At 40.1% G+C, this 16,496-nt stretch overlaps 1 protein-coding gene across 2 annotated transcripts in view; it reads right to left on the bottom strand.

Moving 5' to 3' along the window:
- The window catches only part of ctbp2l (C-terminal binding protein 2, like), a 95,775-nt gene extending 92,108 nt beyond the window's left edge, over positions 1-3,667 (bottom strand). The window contains exon 1 of one of the 2 annotated variants that reach the window (XM_026178442.1): positions 3,280-3,667. The gene's annotated coding sequence lies outside the window, so the exon portion shown is untranslated. The remainder of the gene's footprint in view (positions 1-3,279) is intronic. The other variant, XM_026178443.1, reaches the window with a different exon arrangement.
- Between the last annotated feature and the right edge of the window lie 12,829 nt (positions 3,668-16,496).

Here is a 16,496-nt window from a genome sequence, read left to right as displayed (position 1 = left end):
GCAGAAAAAGTAAACATTAAAAACACTATCCCAGCTTTCAGCTAAATCAATCTTCACTTTGCTTGGAAATAATGAGCACGTTGAGCGAGCTTCAAATGAACACCGTTGCTCCCGGGCTCGTCAGCTCTACGCAGTCACATCACACAGGCACTTTTGAGGAACGCAGGAAAAAAAAGACGACTAGTCTTAGCCTTCAGAGACCAATTAAAACACATATTCAAATTGACCTAAAAGAAGCGTAATAAGGCATTCGTTTATGGTGCTGTCCCATACCCATGGTTTCACCCGTTTTTAGATACACTGCAATTGTTTTCAACCCTGACAAACAAATAATCTCAGCAGAGTGGAAAACTGAAAAAAAACCCTCTCCCATCTCATCTCTGCAGGATCAAAGACTACATCGAGATGTAGCGAGCACGTAATTTTCACACAACATGCACACAGGCTCATTCAAAGGACATGAAGGCAGAATTTACCAGCTCTGTATGCACAGCATGCATACATTAGTTGATTCTTATTAAAGCCCACAGTGAACATTAGATCAGCATCATTACTATCTACAAAGAAAATACACTGAAAATAGACATCTTGTTAGCTTCACAATTCAGCAAATATGGGAATTACACAGCATGGTGTATTAAATGCTACACGTGTCACTATAGCACTGAGCAAGGCAGCTGCAAATAATCAGTTGTTTTATCTACTAAAGGTCAAAATAAAGAAAAATGCCAAATGCAACTTTCCAGCACTTCAAAATGTTTCCCTCCACCCAAAACCAAACACATTCCATTCAAAGAAGGTTTAAAACAGTGAAAGAGTGACATTTTCAGGGAAATTTTCTTCCAGTCTACTAATTAATTAAAGCAATAGAACCTATTAAGAAAACAAACTTGAAATGGAAATGAGACATTCAGGCAGCTCTTCAGCCAGTCAGAATTTTAACCATGACATATTTGGCAGCACAGCCCAGCGGGCAGGCTACGCAGCAACTCTAAAACATGCTCCCTCTCCCTTCCACAGCACTTCTTGGGAAGCCGCTCTCATAAATCCCTTCTAATGGTTGCTGGCGAGGGAACTTTTTAACACAGAACTTAGCAGCCACTGTTATTCACCCATATAGCGAGAGTCTTGGGATGATGGATGGTAATAAATATTGCACGGGGCTAACAGAGGTCCCCTCAGAGACGTTCAATTGCCTTGAGTGATAGGGTGCTGCTCGGCAACACAGGAGAGGATGGCAGAGGGCAGGCTCTTCACGGGGTCGGCTAACTGAGTCTGTTCAATTTCCTCTGTGGAAACATGACAGGTCCCATTCTAAATGATAACACTGACTCACAGTGTGGGAAGGTGAGCCTAACAAAGGGTGCCTTCTGCAAAAAAATATGTATCTTAACGTATGTGTAGCGATTTTATTGGTTATGAATGAGGAATTGATCCACTGTGGACCAGGAGTAATTGTGAATGTAGAATACCGCTCTGTGTTAGGAGCTCTTTCCTGCTGCACTTTTGCAGTTTATCGTTTTTTTCCTAACAAGGGAGCTCTGTTGAGCTGATCTGCCCACCATCTTAACTGCTTCCTTGACAATGGCTGACAACGGAGCAGATGTCCAAGCTGCACACATCTGTAACAGTCTGATATTCCTTAAGGCGCACACGCCCCCCTCCCTTCTCAGTCAATACATGCACAGACAAAGAGGTCACCTCTTATTTAGCTTGCAGTGATCCAATTATTTACTTTGATTATATCAAGATTATACTTTTTCTTTTGGTGTGGGTGCTGGATGGAAATTATCTTAGTTGACAAGAATTAATTACTGACGATGATGTTTTTAATGATGAGCGATAAGGAATTGGGATAACCCCGGTTCTTCATTAATCCAACACGTGTCCTGTTGTCATATTTTCAGAGTAATCAGTGAATTAATTAGTCCAATAATATGTAAGAATACTTTAGTGGGTGTAATTAACAAGTTAACACAAGGCAATTAGCAGCTCATTTATACGCTGCCTGCACCTAAAGGTGGCTGTAAACAGAGGAAGCACTTTCTTTACTACTTTTTTTAAAGTTTACCCAACCAGAAGTGATACTTTATTCCAGCTGCAAATAACAGCTCAGCAATTAAAATAATATACACTCACCTCTATGTAAAATACAGCTAACTGATTAAGAGCAGGGACTACAGAAAACAGCTCATTATTCTCCTCTAGCGGTTTTCAAGTCACATCGTCTATGGGATCAAGAGAACGCCATCCACTTAACAACTGTTAAGTTAATCAGTTTCTAAAATCTTACTTTTATTTGGCAAACTGCACCTCTGCAGCTCCACACTAAACCACCAAATCCTTTCAGGTGAGTTTCCTCGGGGCAAAATGTCATCAGATGCAGGTGTTTGATCTTCTATCTATTTGCGGGGCCCTGCAATTCAAAAAAAAAGTTTAAGGGGCCCTCTGATCCTCCGTAACCATGCGTAACAGCTTATTGCAAAGTGTCTCCAAAAGAGGTCTTAAAATGTGTGCAAGGACACAAACACGTGAATGGTCAGTGACATTGTGATGCAGCAAATGTGCTCCTGTTGGGATGACTTGTGTGCGTGCGTTTTGCGCGTGCGTTTCTCTTTCTTTCCTTTTTCTTCTTTCTTTTTAAGAGACACAGGCTGAGCAGCGAGGAGCGCTGAAGATTACACAGGATGACGTCTTCTACAACACTATTATGCCTACAAAAACTCAGTCATTCGGATCAAGCATGGGGTATTAGAGGATTTATGAGCAAATAGTCTCGCTGGAAAGCACAACACAGCCTGTACAACTCCACAGCCATTCAACAGACACTCTACTAATGCACTTCCTATTTTCTTTTAACCGACACGCACTCCGTGAGGGGTCTGGCTGTGTGCAAAAACAATACACTCCGCATGCCTTTGCCGAACAGCTACCTTTCGCCATGTAAAGGTGAGGAACGTAAATGTCAACACTGTAAGGAGGGAAACGCGGTCCGGTCGTGTCCACATTTGACACAGCGTGCTATATACGTGGTCAGAAATAATTTCCCTCCCGTGTGTACAACCCACCCCGACCGACCATTCCCCCATCTTCATGGCGCAGTAAGGTGGACACACATGGTCAGAGCCGTATGCGGACCCGAAACCCAACGGCGGCCAACTCTCTTTTGAACCCCCCTCCTCACCACCAACACCACCAACACCACCATCCCTCCTCCAAAACTGAATTACACGAGTTAAATCTGCACGGCTGGTGTTGCTTCTGTAAATGCAGTCTTACCTGGATGAATGGTATCAGATAGCAAGTTGAGAAGCCGACTTTTTTTTTTTTTTTTTTTTAGGCACACGTCGGCGGCAGCATCATCCGCTTCGGGGACACGAAATAAGATTTGGAGTAATTCTGATTCCACCTTATTATTAATCCTCCGCGCGCTGCACGAGCGGCTTCTCTCGCGGGCTCTCTCTCTCCCCCCCTCTCTTTTTCTCTTTTAGGGGCAGGCGAGAAGAAACAACCGGATAGAGAGGAGTGATAGCCGAGCAGGGAACGAGCTACAATGTGTTGAAGCGAGTCCTTGTTTATTCAAATACGACGGAGCATAAACGCCGAGTAGGTGTCTAACTGCTTCTCTGCTTTATTTTACCTCTCTCTCTCTTTCTCTCTCTCTTTGGCTGTAGTCACACTATGTCTAACTCTCTTTTTTATAAAGGCGGGGTCTTGGGTCGTTTAAACCAATGACATAAACCAAGAAGAAGAAGAAGAAGAACACCCCCCCCCCCACCACCACCGCCACCGTCTCTCCCCCCCCCCCTCTCTCTCTGTTATACACACACCTTCCTCTACCGCGGTGAGCATAAATGATGCGGTCATTTTTGGTTTCTTCCTCTGGAATGACCGCATCTCTCTCTCTCTTTTTAAAAGAGTTTTTAAAACTGAGATAGTTTTAGTTTCAGGTGAGGAGTGCTTTTCTTGGGGAATGCCTTTTTTTTTAAATTGTGATGCTCAGAGCATTGAAGATAAGTTCAAGAACTCTTAAAAGTTAACTATCTGATGTATTGCTATATGTGGCTTTTTTGTCAAACTTCTGCTTCTCAGTTCTTAAAAACTGTACCAACTATTATTATTATAATTTTTTTATCACTGTGTTGAGGCTATATTGTTTTTAAGTATAGTTCAGTTTCTCTGAGCTCATTGTTTTGGTTCCGTGGCCTGCTGTTATTATTTTTCTTTTTTTAAAAAAAGATGATTTCACCTTTTATATAAATCACAGTAGAGTGCTAGTCAATTCAATGCATGTTTAGTTTTATAGTACCAAATCATATGATCAATAATATAATGCAATCTTTCAAGATTCGGCTCAAAACTAAAATCTGACTCTGTTCTGCACCTTGTCTTTTATCCTGTCTTTATGAGCCTGGTTCTGCAAGGGATTTCTTCTTGTTGAAAGGGAGATTTTTCTTCCCACTGTCACCAAGTGCTTACCCAAAAGGTTGTTTTTTGGAGTTTTCTCTTTATTATTGAGAAATTACAATATAAAACACCTTAAGGTGACTGTTGTTTTGATTTGGCGTTATATGAATAAGACTGAATTAAATTGCTCTACCCTGCATTTTCTAAGATGATTCCTTAGAAGCAAGCACTTTGCGACAGTGGTAAGGAAAAAAACTCTCTTTTAACAGGAACAAACCTCTGTCCTGCAAAAGTCTGAACCAATAGTAGAATAAGAAAGGGGTGGTTCAGGGTTCAGGGTCACCTGATCCGGCTTTAAGTATAGTTGCAGTAGCTAAAATTAAGCAATAGGAATAGGGCATTGACCAATGGGATCAAATCAAACATATTGGAATCATAATCTTAATCACTTAACAGCACCACCACAACACTTTCATCTCACTGCTCTGATCAGCGTTGTTTGGTGCACCACTCAGCCTTTTTCATTGAAAAGTTACAATAAAATCCCTGTAAAATTCCTGTCTTTCGCCAAATGGCAGAGAAAACCAGCATCTAGCCAATCATGAATAGTTTAGGAAGTTCTTTGCCTTTTATCTTCATTTTAAATCGCTGGCACGTCAAATCTCAAATACTTGGCGTTAACTGTAAAATATGCCATAGCAGTCAGTTCTGGCTGTTGGTCTGCCAGTGTTGCCTGAGAGCCAGATTATCTGTGTGTGGTCCAAATTTCAACTAGATGCGATGTCTGAGTGCACCGACCCCGACTTCCACTAACATGGATGACAAAATGTTGCATGCCTGTCACATAAATTCTACCCAACTTCATAGGGTGATAAAAATTTTACAAGCAAATATGTCAAAATTATTCTTTCTTTCTCTCCATACAATGCTACCACACAGAATTATGAATGTACCAGCAGTGCTTTAGTCTGCAGTCAATGTATAATTTATGGAATTGCTTTAACATACTACTAAGATGTTATAGGAGACTGTACAAGGCTGTGATATTTGTGTTTCACCCCATTACATTGTACCGATGATTAATGGTGCTCTTTAGTATGGATCACTGTGGGATGCTGCTGACTGAAAGCTCATAAAACAGCACAGCCAAGTGAGTAAAAGGTGAAGGAAGGGTAAACCTTGTAGATCTAAGGAGAGACACACTTAGATTTTTTTATGTTCGCTCTGTGTAGAGAGAGCGTTTTTACAGAAAAGGAGTTGTACAAATCTCAACAACCCAATATTGATTATGTTAGGAGTTCCTTTGCTTTCTCTAAAGTGATTATTCTGCAAGTAGTGCCGTGGCTTTTGTAAAGGCAGAGAATTTAATTTAGTCCTAGACATGGTTTAACTGTGCTGTACACTGGACTCACCCATGCTCAATTGATTTGACAAGAATATACAGCAAAGAGCACGTCCCCAGTTTTTTTGTGAAAGCGTGGGGCGCATGGAGGACAGCACATGATTGATTTTTACTATCTTTTTTTTTGGAACTTGTTGCACAAACGACACACATTGATTCATATGATTAAACCATGAAGAGGTTGCCTCTGATAAACATTTTGAACGCTGCTACAGATTCAAGAAACCACAATGCATTTCTATATCTCATTCTCAATCTCATTACATTACAGAGCAAGCCATTTTTTTTTAACTTTCCTATTGCTCTATTCTGCCTGACCTCCCTTCTCTATTGGTCTCTCCATCAGTGATTGCCCACCTTTTGTCAGAACACTGGCTATATGTGGGGGCTGGGCAGCTTATAGCACAAGAAGACAAGAATTGAACCGAACTCGGTGAGATAATTGGAAAAACGGAAAATGGTGGCAGAAAACTGTGACTATTTTATGATATCAGATACTCCATTTTCACACTAAAGGAAGAAACACATCTACAGTAGTGCCACTTTGGAAATCCTTAATAATTTTCTATTTTTCCTTACAAAGCTGACCTGAAAACGTTTCGCACAAGTTGCAAAACAGAACCCAGTTAATTAAAAATGACAAAGTAGTGGTGTTTTTACAGAAAAACCATTGAGTGTTATTTATCTTTCTAACCCACCTTGTTTCCTGCAGCAGCATGCCTGTAGATCGCAGTTGAAAATTATCTTAATATGAGGTTCAAGTATAAATATGAGGCCTCTAAAGAATCCCTAAAGTCTGTCCTTCACAACACATGTCTGTGGAAATGTATCATGGCCCAAACAAAAGAGATTTCAGAGAACCTAAGAAAAGGAATTGATGCTCATTGAGCTGGAAAAGGTCACAAAACCATCTGTAACCATCTTTGGACTTTGCCTGTTATGTATCACAATCAGACAGATTGTGTACAAACGAAGGAAATGTGAGACCATTGTTACTCCCCAATAGCAAGATCTAGAACAGCCTCTGACATGCTGCATCTGAGCCATTACAGGTTGTTATCATAGATGGACAAATGAATTGTGAATTATATATAATAGGAAAGTGCCATGTTACTTTTTTTTTTTATTGCTGAACATGCAAAAAACTGTGATCTGCATTTCACATCGAATCCACCACTGCATCAACATAAAAGATTGGTGGAGATCTGTGGGGAGTTTTGAGTACTGGAGGAATTTATTCTATGCTGTAAGAAGAGGAGGTAGGGTTCAGTGTAGAGCCATATCAGACCTTCTCATGTTGAACCCTGAACTCAATCTCCATACTCACAAATTCACATGCAGAGTTCATGGCGAGTCCCCTGGAGAGCTGTGCAACATGCTATCTACACTACGGTCTCTGGAGACACACATCTTTCAAACTCCAGATGAATTATTGAAGGCACACCACCCCCACCATGTTTTTTACATCGGTTGGAATTAGTTGTTGCTCCAGAGTACAAGGACCATGTTGCACTGGAGGTTCGAGGGGCGAATTTATTTAAATTTCTTTTTCCTCATGTTGTGTTTCTAGTCACCCCTCCTATATTTCAGTTCCCCTCCTATGAATCAGTTGCTTTCCCTTGGTACTTTACTTCCACCTTGAAGACTCTTTTCAAAAGGATTTTCCCCACGTACTCAGCTCAATCGCAATTTTCATGCACCTGCTCATCGCCACACTTTCCATTTCTTGGTAAGTTATTACAGTCTGATTTCTCTGTTTTTTTGTATTGTTTTTTTGTTTTTGGTTGAGTTGTAAAATATATTTATTTTCTCTAATGAATAAAAACAAATCAATAATAACATGCACGGCTGCCAAAGCATGCCCCAGCACTTGTTTAAGTTGCAAAGATCAGTATGCATCATTGCTCCTACATGCTCAACATATATGAAGGCTGCACCACGCACCCACCCACCTACAACCTCTTTTTTTTATTTTGCTAATAAGGAAACAGGGCTTCACCATGCAAGAATAAAGAGGGGGTGAACGGCTCAGACCCCCAATGGGTCTCCTTGAACTTGTGAAATAGGATTGACACCACACTCAGAATGAGCTCACCATGTAGGAACAGCAGACTGAGCCCCCCCAGGATGCTAAGCTGATTCAATTCCCCTAATGATGTTTGTAATTTAGGAGGCTAATGACATGCACTATGAACTGGAAGATTGTGTTTAGGAGATGCCTCTCGGAGTCAAGTGTTGCCTTGGCGAATGCCTCCTAAGAAATTACACAGAATACGGGAACAAATTACAGAGATGCCACAATTTACATTTTGGGACTTTGATACATGGATTACAACAAAATTATTTATAATAAGTTATGATGTAATTTGTGAATAAAACCTTTTTTTTTTTTAAATTTTCATCTCTTTCAAGTGTGAGTCTGATATCCTTGAGGGGAATCCAGGATTAAGTCATATAAGAAACTGAAATATGCAGATATTTGCATTTGTACATTTTCTTGCATACGTTGAGTGATGTTGATAGTTTGATGACAACTTCTTGCATACCTTAAAGAATCTACTGTTATGCTTAGACTGAAACTGAAACTGAAATACGCAGACATGTAGTTTTCAGTGGTGCAAGATCCAAAAATGCTGGATCATGAAATTAAGCTGAAATTTTCTTTTCTTCAAGGTGGTTAAAATACCTTTGTGGTCTAACCCAACTTATTTGTTCACATCAAATAAAGAAAAAAATCACAGTCTTAGAAGTCTCTGTGACATATTGAATGAACCCAGTGTAAAAACGGTACCCCGCCCCCTTCTTTAAGTCGGATTTTATGGCCCAATCCGAAGTGTACAGTTTTTACTTTGCAGGTCAAGACAACAGCATTTTCTCATAAACAGTTTACATTTTGTGGCATCGGTGCTAAGAGATCCAATAGATCTTTTGTAACACCCCTCCCCCCTCTCAATTTGGCTTTGTGTACTCTAATTCTGCTAATTTGGTGTTTACCCTTTGGGTGTACTGAAGCTTACTTCCTGTGTGATGAGGATGTCTGATTTTTAAAGATGTTTCGCACTGTCTATAGATCGGCAAATACACGTGCACGCACGTGTCCTTGCGTGAACACGTGCGTATATCTAAATGTGTGGCAAAAAACATTTACGCCAGAGCAATCACACAGGAGATATGGCGACAGTACTCAGCACGATGTACATACACAACATATTGATATGATTACTCCACAGGCTGCTCCCTTTGTTTTAGGCTGGTCATTAACAACCTATTTGAAGACTTTGTCAATAGGTGCCAAGACAACAAGAAGCAACATCGCCCCCTCCGTGCTCGACACCCCCCCTTCATCCACTTGCCTTTCTTTTTTCTCATTAATATGGAAATGAGCTGCTTATTGTTGTTAAAGAAAGGGAAGAAAGCTGTCATGTCTTTGGTGACAGACTCAATGGATGTGTTTGGATTGCAGGGTTTGCTGTTTTCTGAGAGCATGTCTTATCTTTGTTTAGGCAGCGAATCAAAAATGTAAACATCACTTCATTAGCATCTGTCAGGAAGCTTAACACTATGATTTTTAATGCATGGCTAAACCTCTGAATAGGCCTTGTTATTCTGTCTCTTCTTTTATCTCCACTTTTTGTACTAGTTAATTTCTCAAAGGGAAACTTACTTAATCCTCTGCATTTGTTCGCAAAAGCTGTATTGTGTAGCTCTGCTTTCTCCTTCTGCTAGAACACCATTTACTAGACTTGGGTTATTGTACTTTCCCTGTTGGCTGGTGATCGCTTTTGGCATTTTTTTCTCATTCAGAGATCAAAGAAATATTCATTTTCTATTTCAGTCAGATGAAACTCCAAAAACGAGTTTTTGCTTTGAAAAAACAAAAGAAAAAAAGAATTAAAGAGAAATTTGATGCACTATTCTTAACCTTTACATGAGATCAAAAGATTTATATTTTATCCAATCACGGGTGCTATCAGCATCCCACTTCATCAAGGCTTACCCCACACCCAGCAATTACTTCAAGTGTACCTGCACATTGTGGAGTGATATTATAATTACTAGGACAAGACCGAAAATAGTCAAGATTAGGTAAATGCAGCTACTTATCTCAATTAAGGACTTTGTTTATATCTAGATTTGCCCGTTGCAGGGTTGCATACGCATCAGAGCTTATTTTCAGTTGTGCAAAAGGATTTGACCTCCTCAGGGACTCATCAGCTGCTTGTTTTCGCAGCTGCAATCTTCTAGATTTCATCGCTAGGCTGAAGCACTTCTCAGATTGAGTTACACTGTTAACGAATGCATGCTCAAAGTCAAAGTTCTCCCCACAAAACACTGTGGCATACAGATAGCTCCTGAGATGACAGATTTACACTAGTAAATGTCAGCTGCTCCTTGAGGAAGGTGTACTGGATAACGGGCTGCGGACTCCCTTGTGTAACAACCACTGGGTAAATCTGTGAGTTTAAATCCAACAAAATTGACAAAGATTGTTGATTATGCTTGTCTGGGAGAGTGATAGAAGTGTCAGCGTTGTCAGATGCAATGTAGTTTAAAATTTTATTGGAGTGTATGAAGGAAATTGACTCAAAAATAAATGAACGTGAGGGGAAGAGGATATATTTGTAACACATCAGGGTATATTCAAAACAAAAAATATCATGGTCAGACAAAAGAGAAGCCGTGTTCAAAAGGTCAGTGATATCCATCTATCCATCCATCCATCTTCTGACAAGTCAATGACCATCTCCAGTGTCCACTCTCTGTCAGATTGTTTGCTACATTTGAGTGTTTAACAGGCTCTTCCATGTGATTTTCTAAGCCTTTTAGTTTTTCTTTGCGTTTCCCTGTTTCCCAGCATTCCCTGTTTGGTGGAAGAGTGGCTTCTTCATCAACTTGGTCCTCCCTCTTTGAAATCCTTCACTGGAGAATTTAGCGGATCACCTCACCTGCCTGCTCACCTTCCTAAACCTCTTTCTCAGAATAAAAAAAGACCAATGCTCAGGCAAACTAAGCAAGCAGTTAGCTTACTTAGTTTCGATCTCAAACATAATCACCTGAAACATTTCTACACCCTTGCCTGTGGACTCACCTGCATGGGCCTACCTCTCGTCTCTCTCAGTGGATACTGTACCTGTGAATTGAACTGTCCCCTGGGATCCCATTGGCTGACATCTCAATCTGCATTTGCTTGTTGTTGCAAATGACTTCATCTGCAGTTGGTCTTACTTTAGAGTCCACTTTGCTTTATTGCCTTTTTGCAAATGAAAGTTGGAGCCTATCCCAGGTTTCACAGGGCGAGAAGTAGCGTACACCATAGATGGGTTGACATTATTTTCTTATAGTTCATTTTTAAACAGGCAATTAAAATGCCACTTGTGCTTGCTGTGTCTTGCTGAGCTAAAGATAACGTTTCAGTTAGCAGCATAACAGCTTTAACTTCACTCGTAATTAAAAAATATTGCTACGGCTTGGTTTTTACACAAAGTTGCAAAAGATGGAAGGAGCAAGAAGTCCTAAAAGTAACCACGTTTGCATGAGTGGGTGGAGTTCCAATTTTTTTGCTAATGCTAATTAGCTAGAGATGTACGCAAACTCCATTTTTGTAAACAAATCCAGACAGCAATTTCGCTTACCTACAAACACAATTCCTGTCTGGACTATTACTACAATTAACTGCACAACAAGCTGTATTATTGAAAAATTGAATATATAAAATGTATAATTGAATCAAAAGTGCCCCCAAATGCAACAAAACCACAAAAAAACTTGTGAGGTCTGATTCTAGAGTTAGAGCTAGCAGATATAGCCTTCTGTCAAAGCTTCCACACTCTTACTTTACAGAAGTCTAAGCCTTATAGTATAAATAGGTGATATATAGTTACAAATAAAGGTTGAGTCACCTCCTGTTCACATGTCAAGAAGGGGAACATTAAACATAGAGAACTAAAAATAATTCTTGGACAAGACTGTGACCTCATTTTTAGCCTCCTCATGTAAAGGTGTGAACGTTAGTATTGAATTTTCTTTGCTTATGCTTTTGGAGGGAGCTTTAATCAAGAAGCCCAAAATTTTGGGGTGTTTTAATGTTAGCTTCATTTTTCAACTCACGAGGTTTCAAACCTTTTCTTTTTTTCCTCATTTTTTTAGGTTCTTGCAGAAACAAGATAGAGCTTATGAGTATTTTATTATTTACTACCATTGTTCCAAAACTTAGATATATAAGTTATATTATTTATAATTTACCCATGCTCAGCGTAGGAAGAGAATGAGAAGAAAACTTTAAATATGTCTGTATTTTTGACCCATGCAGGTGTGGTTTTTTGAAAGAGACTGCAAAAACCTTGCACAAACACGAGACAAATGTAATCATTGTCTCAGTAATCAGAGATCTGTGGCTTTGTCACATTTGAACAAAGAATCAATGAATCAAGACTCAAGCTGCCATCCTGTGAAAACACTGCAGTGTAGCACAAGTGCCCTCTTAGATTTTTTTTATCCTCTTTTAAATCACTTCAGGTTTTTGTTGCATTTCTAATTGTCGATTCAGAAATTGTTCCAGTTGTTGAAATGCCTGCGTGTGAAGCAGCGACGAGGAGGGCGAAGGGATGAATGTACATGTAATGTTTTTGCATTTGTTTTCCTCTATCCATCTCCCTTTTTGTCAGGACAGTTTCATTTCCATGTCAGTGATTTATGAAGGGAGATAGGAGAGAGCCTGTTAATGAGATATTTCTCCTCATCTTCTCATGAACAACAACATGTCAAAATAAAGATAAAAAAACAACAAAACTCAAATGCCTGCCGGGGGAACAAATTAGGTCTTGTGGCAATACTGCAAAAAAAGTGCTTTTCCAATGTATCACTCTAAATTCAAAAACATCCAGGCATCCTGTATTTGATGCACATCTTCTCATTTTGAAGAATTGGACTGTAATTGAGCCTTATTCCATTCCAAACTAGAATATTTTACCTTAGAAAAATACTTAATGCCTTCCTGCTTACCACAAAACTATAAAACATAGTAGAACACAATGCTATTTTTGGATATTGCAAAAAAGCTCGAAAAGACACACAGACACACACACGTGCCACAATATGGCTGTGATTGTACAAACAAGTCTAGTCTAAGAGGTCTTTTAAAATGGAGTTCCAACTTGTATATGAAGATAAATGAAGAGAAAACAGGCACTGCTTCTTCGATTAAACTGACTGTGAGCCTGCCATCGTTTTTGCAGTTTTCCTGGAGGTAGAATGGAGTGCCTCAGATGCTTGCGGGTGGCGCTGACAGAATCTGAAGTGGGTCGTCCACTAACCTCAACCCCCTGGAGTACCGTGGGTCTGGGCCAGAGCGGAAGGAAGCGGTGTCCTGCTGAGACGTAGAGTCTGGTCTAGAGGTAATGGGCAGAAGGGAAAAAGAGCGTTGCCTGTGGCGTGGCACAAAATGAATTACTGCCATCTTTCTGCTCCTCTGCTTCACAGTCAGAGTAGAGTCTGGAGGGCCAGATAACAAGGGCACAGAACCACAAACTATAGCAAAATGGAGAACTGCCCGAGAAAAAAAAAAAATAAAGCTGTCTGGCAGAGTTAATATCATGTCACTTATGATGATTTGGCTGAACGTATGATGAGGTCATTCTCATTTCAGTGTTAATGTCGGCCTAGACTGTAGTACAGGGTGGTGGCAATGACTGGAACGTTTTCTTTTATTTCTCAGCTCCCACTCTTCTCATTTAGGTTAACACGCCATGGTATGAATCTTTTCTTTCAGTGGTGTGTTACGGCTTTTGGAAAGAAGCAATAAGACGGCCACAGAATAAAAGGAAAAAGAAAAAACTCCACCAAGCACACATAGCTAGTTTAAGCATAAATTTCATTCCTGGATTTCATGAGTGCAGCTTAAGTGTCTACAACTTTTTTTTTTTTTTTTAATAAACACAAAAGCCTACAAGCAGTCACATTTCAGACTGTATTCTCTGTGCCGGAAAATAGCTGCTGCTTTGTTATCCAAAAGTCCAGACAAGTGCGGTGACCCTGAGACCTTGCTGCACTATGATTTGAGAAAACACATGCAAGCAGGCAAATTACAAGCAAAGTGAGAAAAACATCTTCTCCGACGCTTTAACGCTGCCTTTAGGGGAACCCCTCCCTGCTAATTCAAAAAACACAACTAAATAAAGCAAATACCACACACAGGAACAGGAAATGCTATTAGGCCAGGACACAGTTTCTGCCATCTGGTTTTAGATTTAAGTGACTTTTTAAGGTACCACAACGACAAATGTGTTTGTCACCTTTTAGTGCCCCTTGGGGGGGAAAAAGCCTGTTCCTCTGTATGCAGGTTGTACTTTCTGTATTTGCATGTGTTTTCTTGAGCTGCACTGCGTTAAGCTTGAACCTGTACTTTAACTTGTCACTTATATTTTATAGTTCAGGTTCAATATTGCACTCAAATCAGTGATTTTTTTTCCTTTTGCACAATGCTCGCGCTCATATTCGTCTTGGTAAGACAGCATCTGTGGGGTCATCTAAGTAATTTCCTATAAACATGATTTTAATTTCCTCTGGGATCAATACTCCACCATCATAAATCTGATGCTCTTTGATGCTCATTTGGTCTGCGCAAGTATAGTCTTCTGCCCACTGGATTTGTCTGTTGTGGTTAGTGTGATGTAAGATGATATGTCCAACCTTAAGAGCATCCTGAAGGGGAAATACTCACTAATATAGCTGATCAGAAAGGGAAAAGGTTCGTCTGGTCTCTGCGCAGCTTATGGTTAAGCATTTGATCTTGCACATTCTTTTATAGACATCAAATCTTCCAGTAAATTTAATCTAAGGCAGACACAGAATCAGTGAATCAGCAGAGACTTTTCCATCAAAACCAATCCTGCATGTTTTTGGATTTGATATGACTAGCCAATGTGGAGGGGGGAAAAAAGTAGGCAGGAAAAATGGGTGCATAATTAGGTCAAAGCATTAGGGAAACTGTTGAGTTGCATTTTGATTCATCTTGCCTTGCCCTGTTTGAACATGTCACCTGCATGCAAATGATTTTCTTTCTTCTCTACCCAAGAGGGGGGGAAAAACTACTTGAATTCATTGATGCCATTGTCTGTTATGAGATACAATCAATCTGGTGAGTGGGTGGGGAAGCAGGATGAGGGGCCCGCGGAGATTAAACAGAAGCCTCACCACGGATGTTCCAAAAACAAAATAAATCCATTCATCCAATTAGGGACTGCAGATTTTTTACTTTTATTTTTATTTTTTAAAAGACACGATTTGGACGAGTGCTTCTCTACTAATTTACTCTCCGCTTCGATCTGAATATCCTAATAGACTGGACAAGATTACAGGCCACATCAAAGTCTGCAGGACGTAGAAACAAATAAGCCAGAGTGACTAGGTTGTGCCGCACAAGCTGAAAATATGTTAAACTGCGTACTCACAATTTGCAGCTGGGCTTATTTAATGAATCCTTGCAACGTGAATCTCAGTTGAAGTTAGAAAACTGGAAGGATTTTTCAACTTTTTAACATAATTATCTATGTCTTCACACTTTTATGTCATCTCGTATGCACTGCTTTCATAGACAAGACACACTATGCAGTCTCTGCTATTCCCCCGCCTCGATCCGTCTTTCTCCGCTGGGAATAAAATGAGTTGAGCTGTTCAACTTTGATTAACACCCAACGTTCCCCCACCCTGCTGAGTAACTCCCCCTGTTTGATGAATCTGGCCCTGTTTGTTTTCCTGCTTCTCCTGGTGTATGATGCATGACAGTACTCCCCCTCAAAATGCAGCTTTATTCCACACGGAGGAAAAAGGAGGCAGAGGCAGGCAGAATCCCCCCCCTCCCCTTTTTCTTTACACAGAAGACCTAAAAACCTTGTGAAAAAGAAAGGACATCGCAGAGATGAATACCACTTTCTGCAGAGGCAGAAGAGTGGCTTTTAGTGGCCATTTCTGTATCAAAGTGATCTACTGTATGTAGAGAAGTAAACAAGAAATATATGGTACCTTGGAGGTCTGGATAAACTCTTAACCCTGGAGGTGGATTGCATCAGGTGGCTCACAGACACACAATGTCTCATAATATTATACTCTTCATTCTGTATACTGTGAGCCATTTATATATGCCTTTTACCTGCCTATCAATACAAAAATGGAAAGTGCCTTAGGTGAATAATTTCTTTATATGAGGAAAAAAAACTAATGGCGGCCCATTTCAATGGCTTTAGACTCACACGTACTTCAAATGTAAGATACAAATGAATAAATCAATGAAAGAACACAGCTATAAGGTATTTTGAGAAAGATAATTACTCATAAATAAAAAAAACAAACTCCCCAAATTATCCATGCATTTTCTTCTGTTGATCCAATTCAGGGTCACCGGGTCCATCCCAGCTGCCACAGGGTGAGAGGTGGGGCGTGCCCAGGACAGGCTGCTAGTCTGTTACAGGGCTGAGACAGACAACCAACTCACATTCACACCTATGGACCATTTCTAATCATCGGTTAACCTAACCCAAATTAACTGCATGTCTTTGAATTGTGGGATAAAGCTGGAGAACCTGGAGAGAACCCTGACACGGGGAGAACGTGCAAACTCCACACAGAAACCCCAGTCAGATTTTTTGTTTTTTAACTTAACAAAAACAAAAAAAAGATGATTAGAATCACA

This window comes from Astatotilapia calliptera, chromosome 8, assembly GCF_900246225.1.
Source record: "Astatotilapia calliptera chromosome 8, fAstCal1.2, whole genome shotgun sequence".
Classification (NCBI taxonomy): domain Eukaryota; kingdom Metazoa; phylum Chordata; class Actinopteri; order Cichliformes; family Cichlidae; genus Astatotilapia; species Astatotilapia calliptera.
Note: the sequence above shows the minus strand (reverse complement) of the source record. Positions and strands in the feature narration are given on the sequence as shown.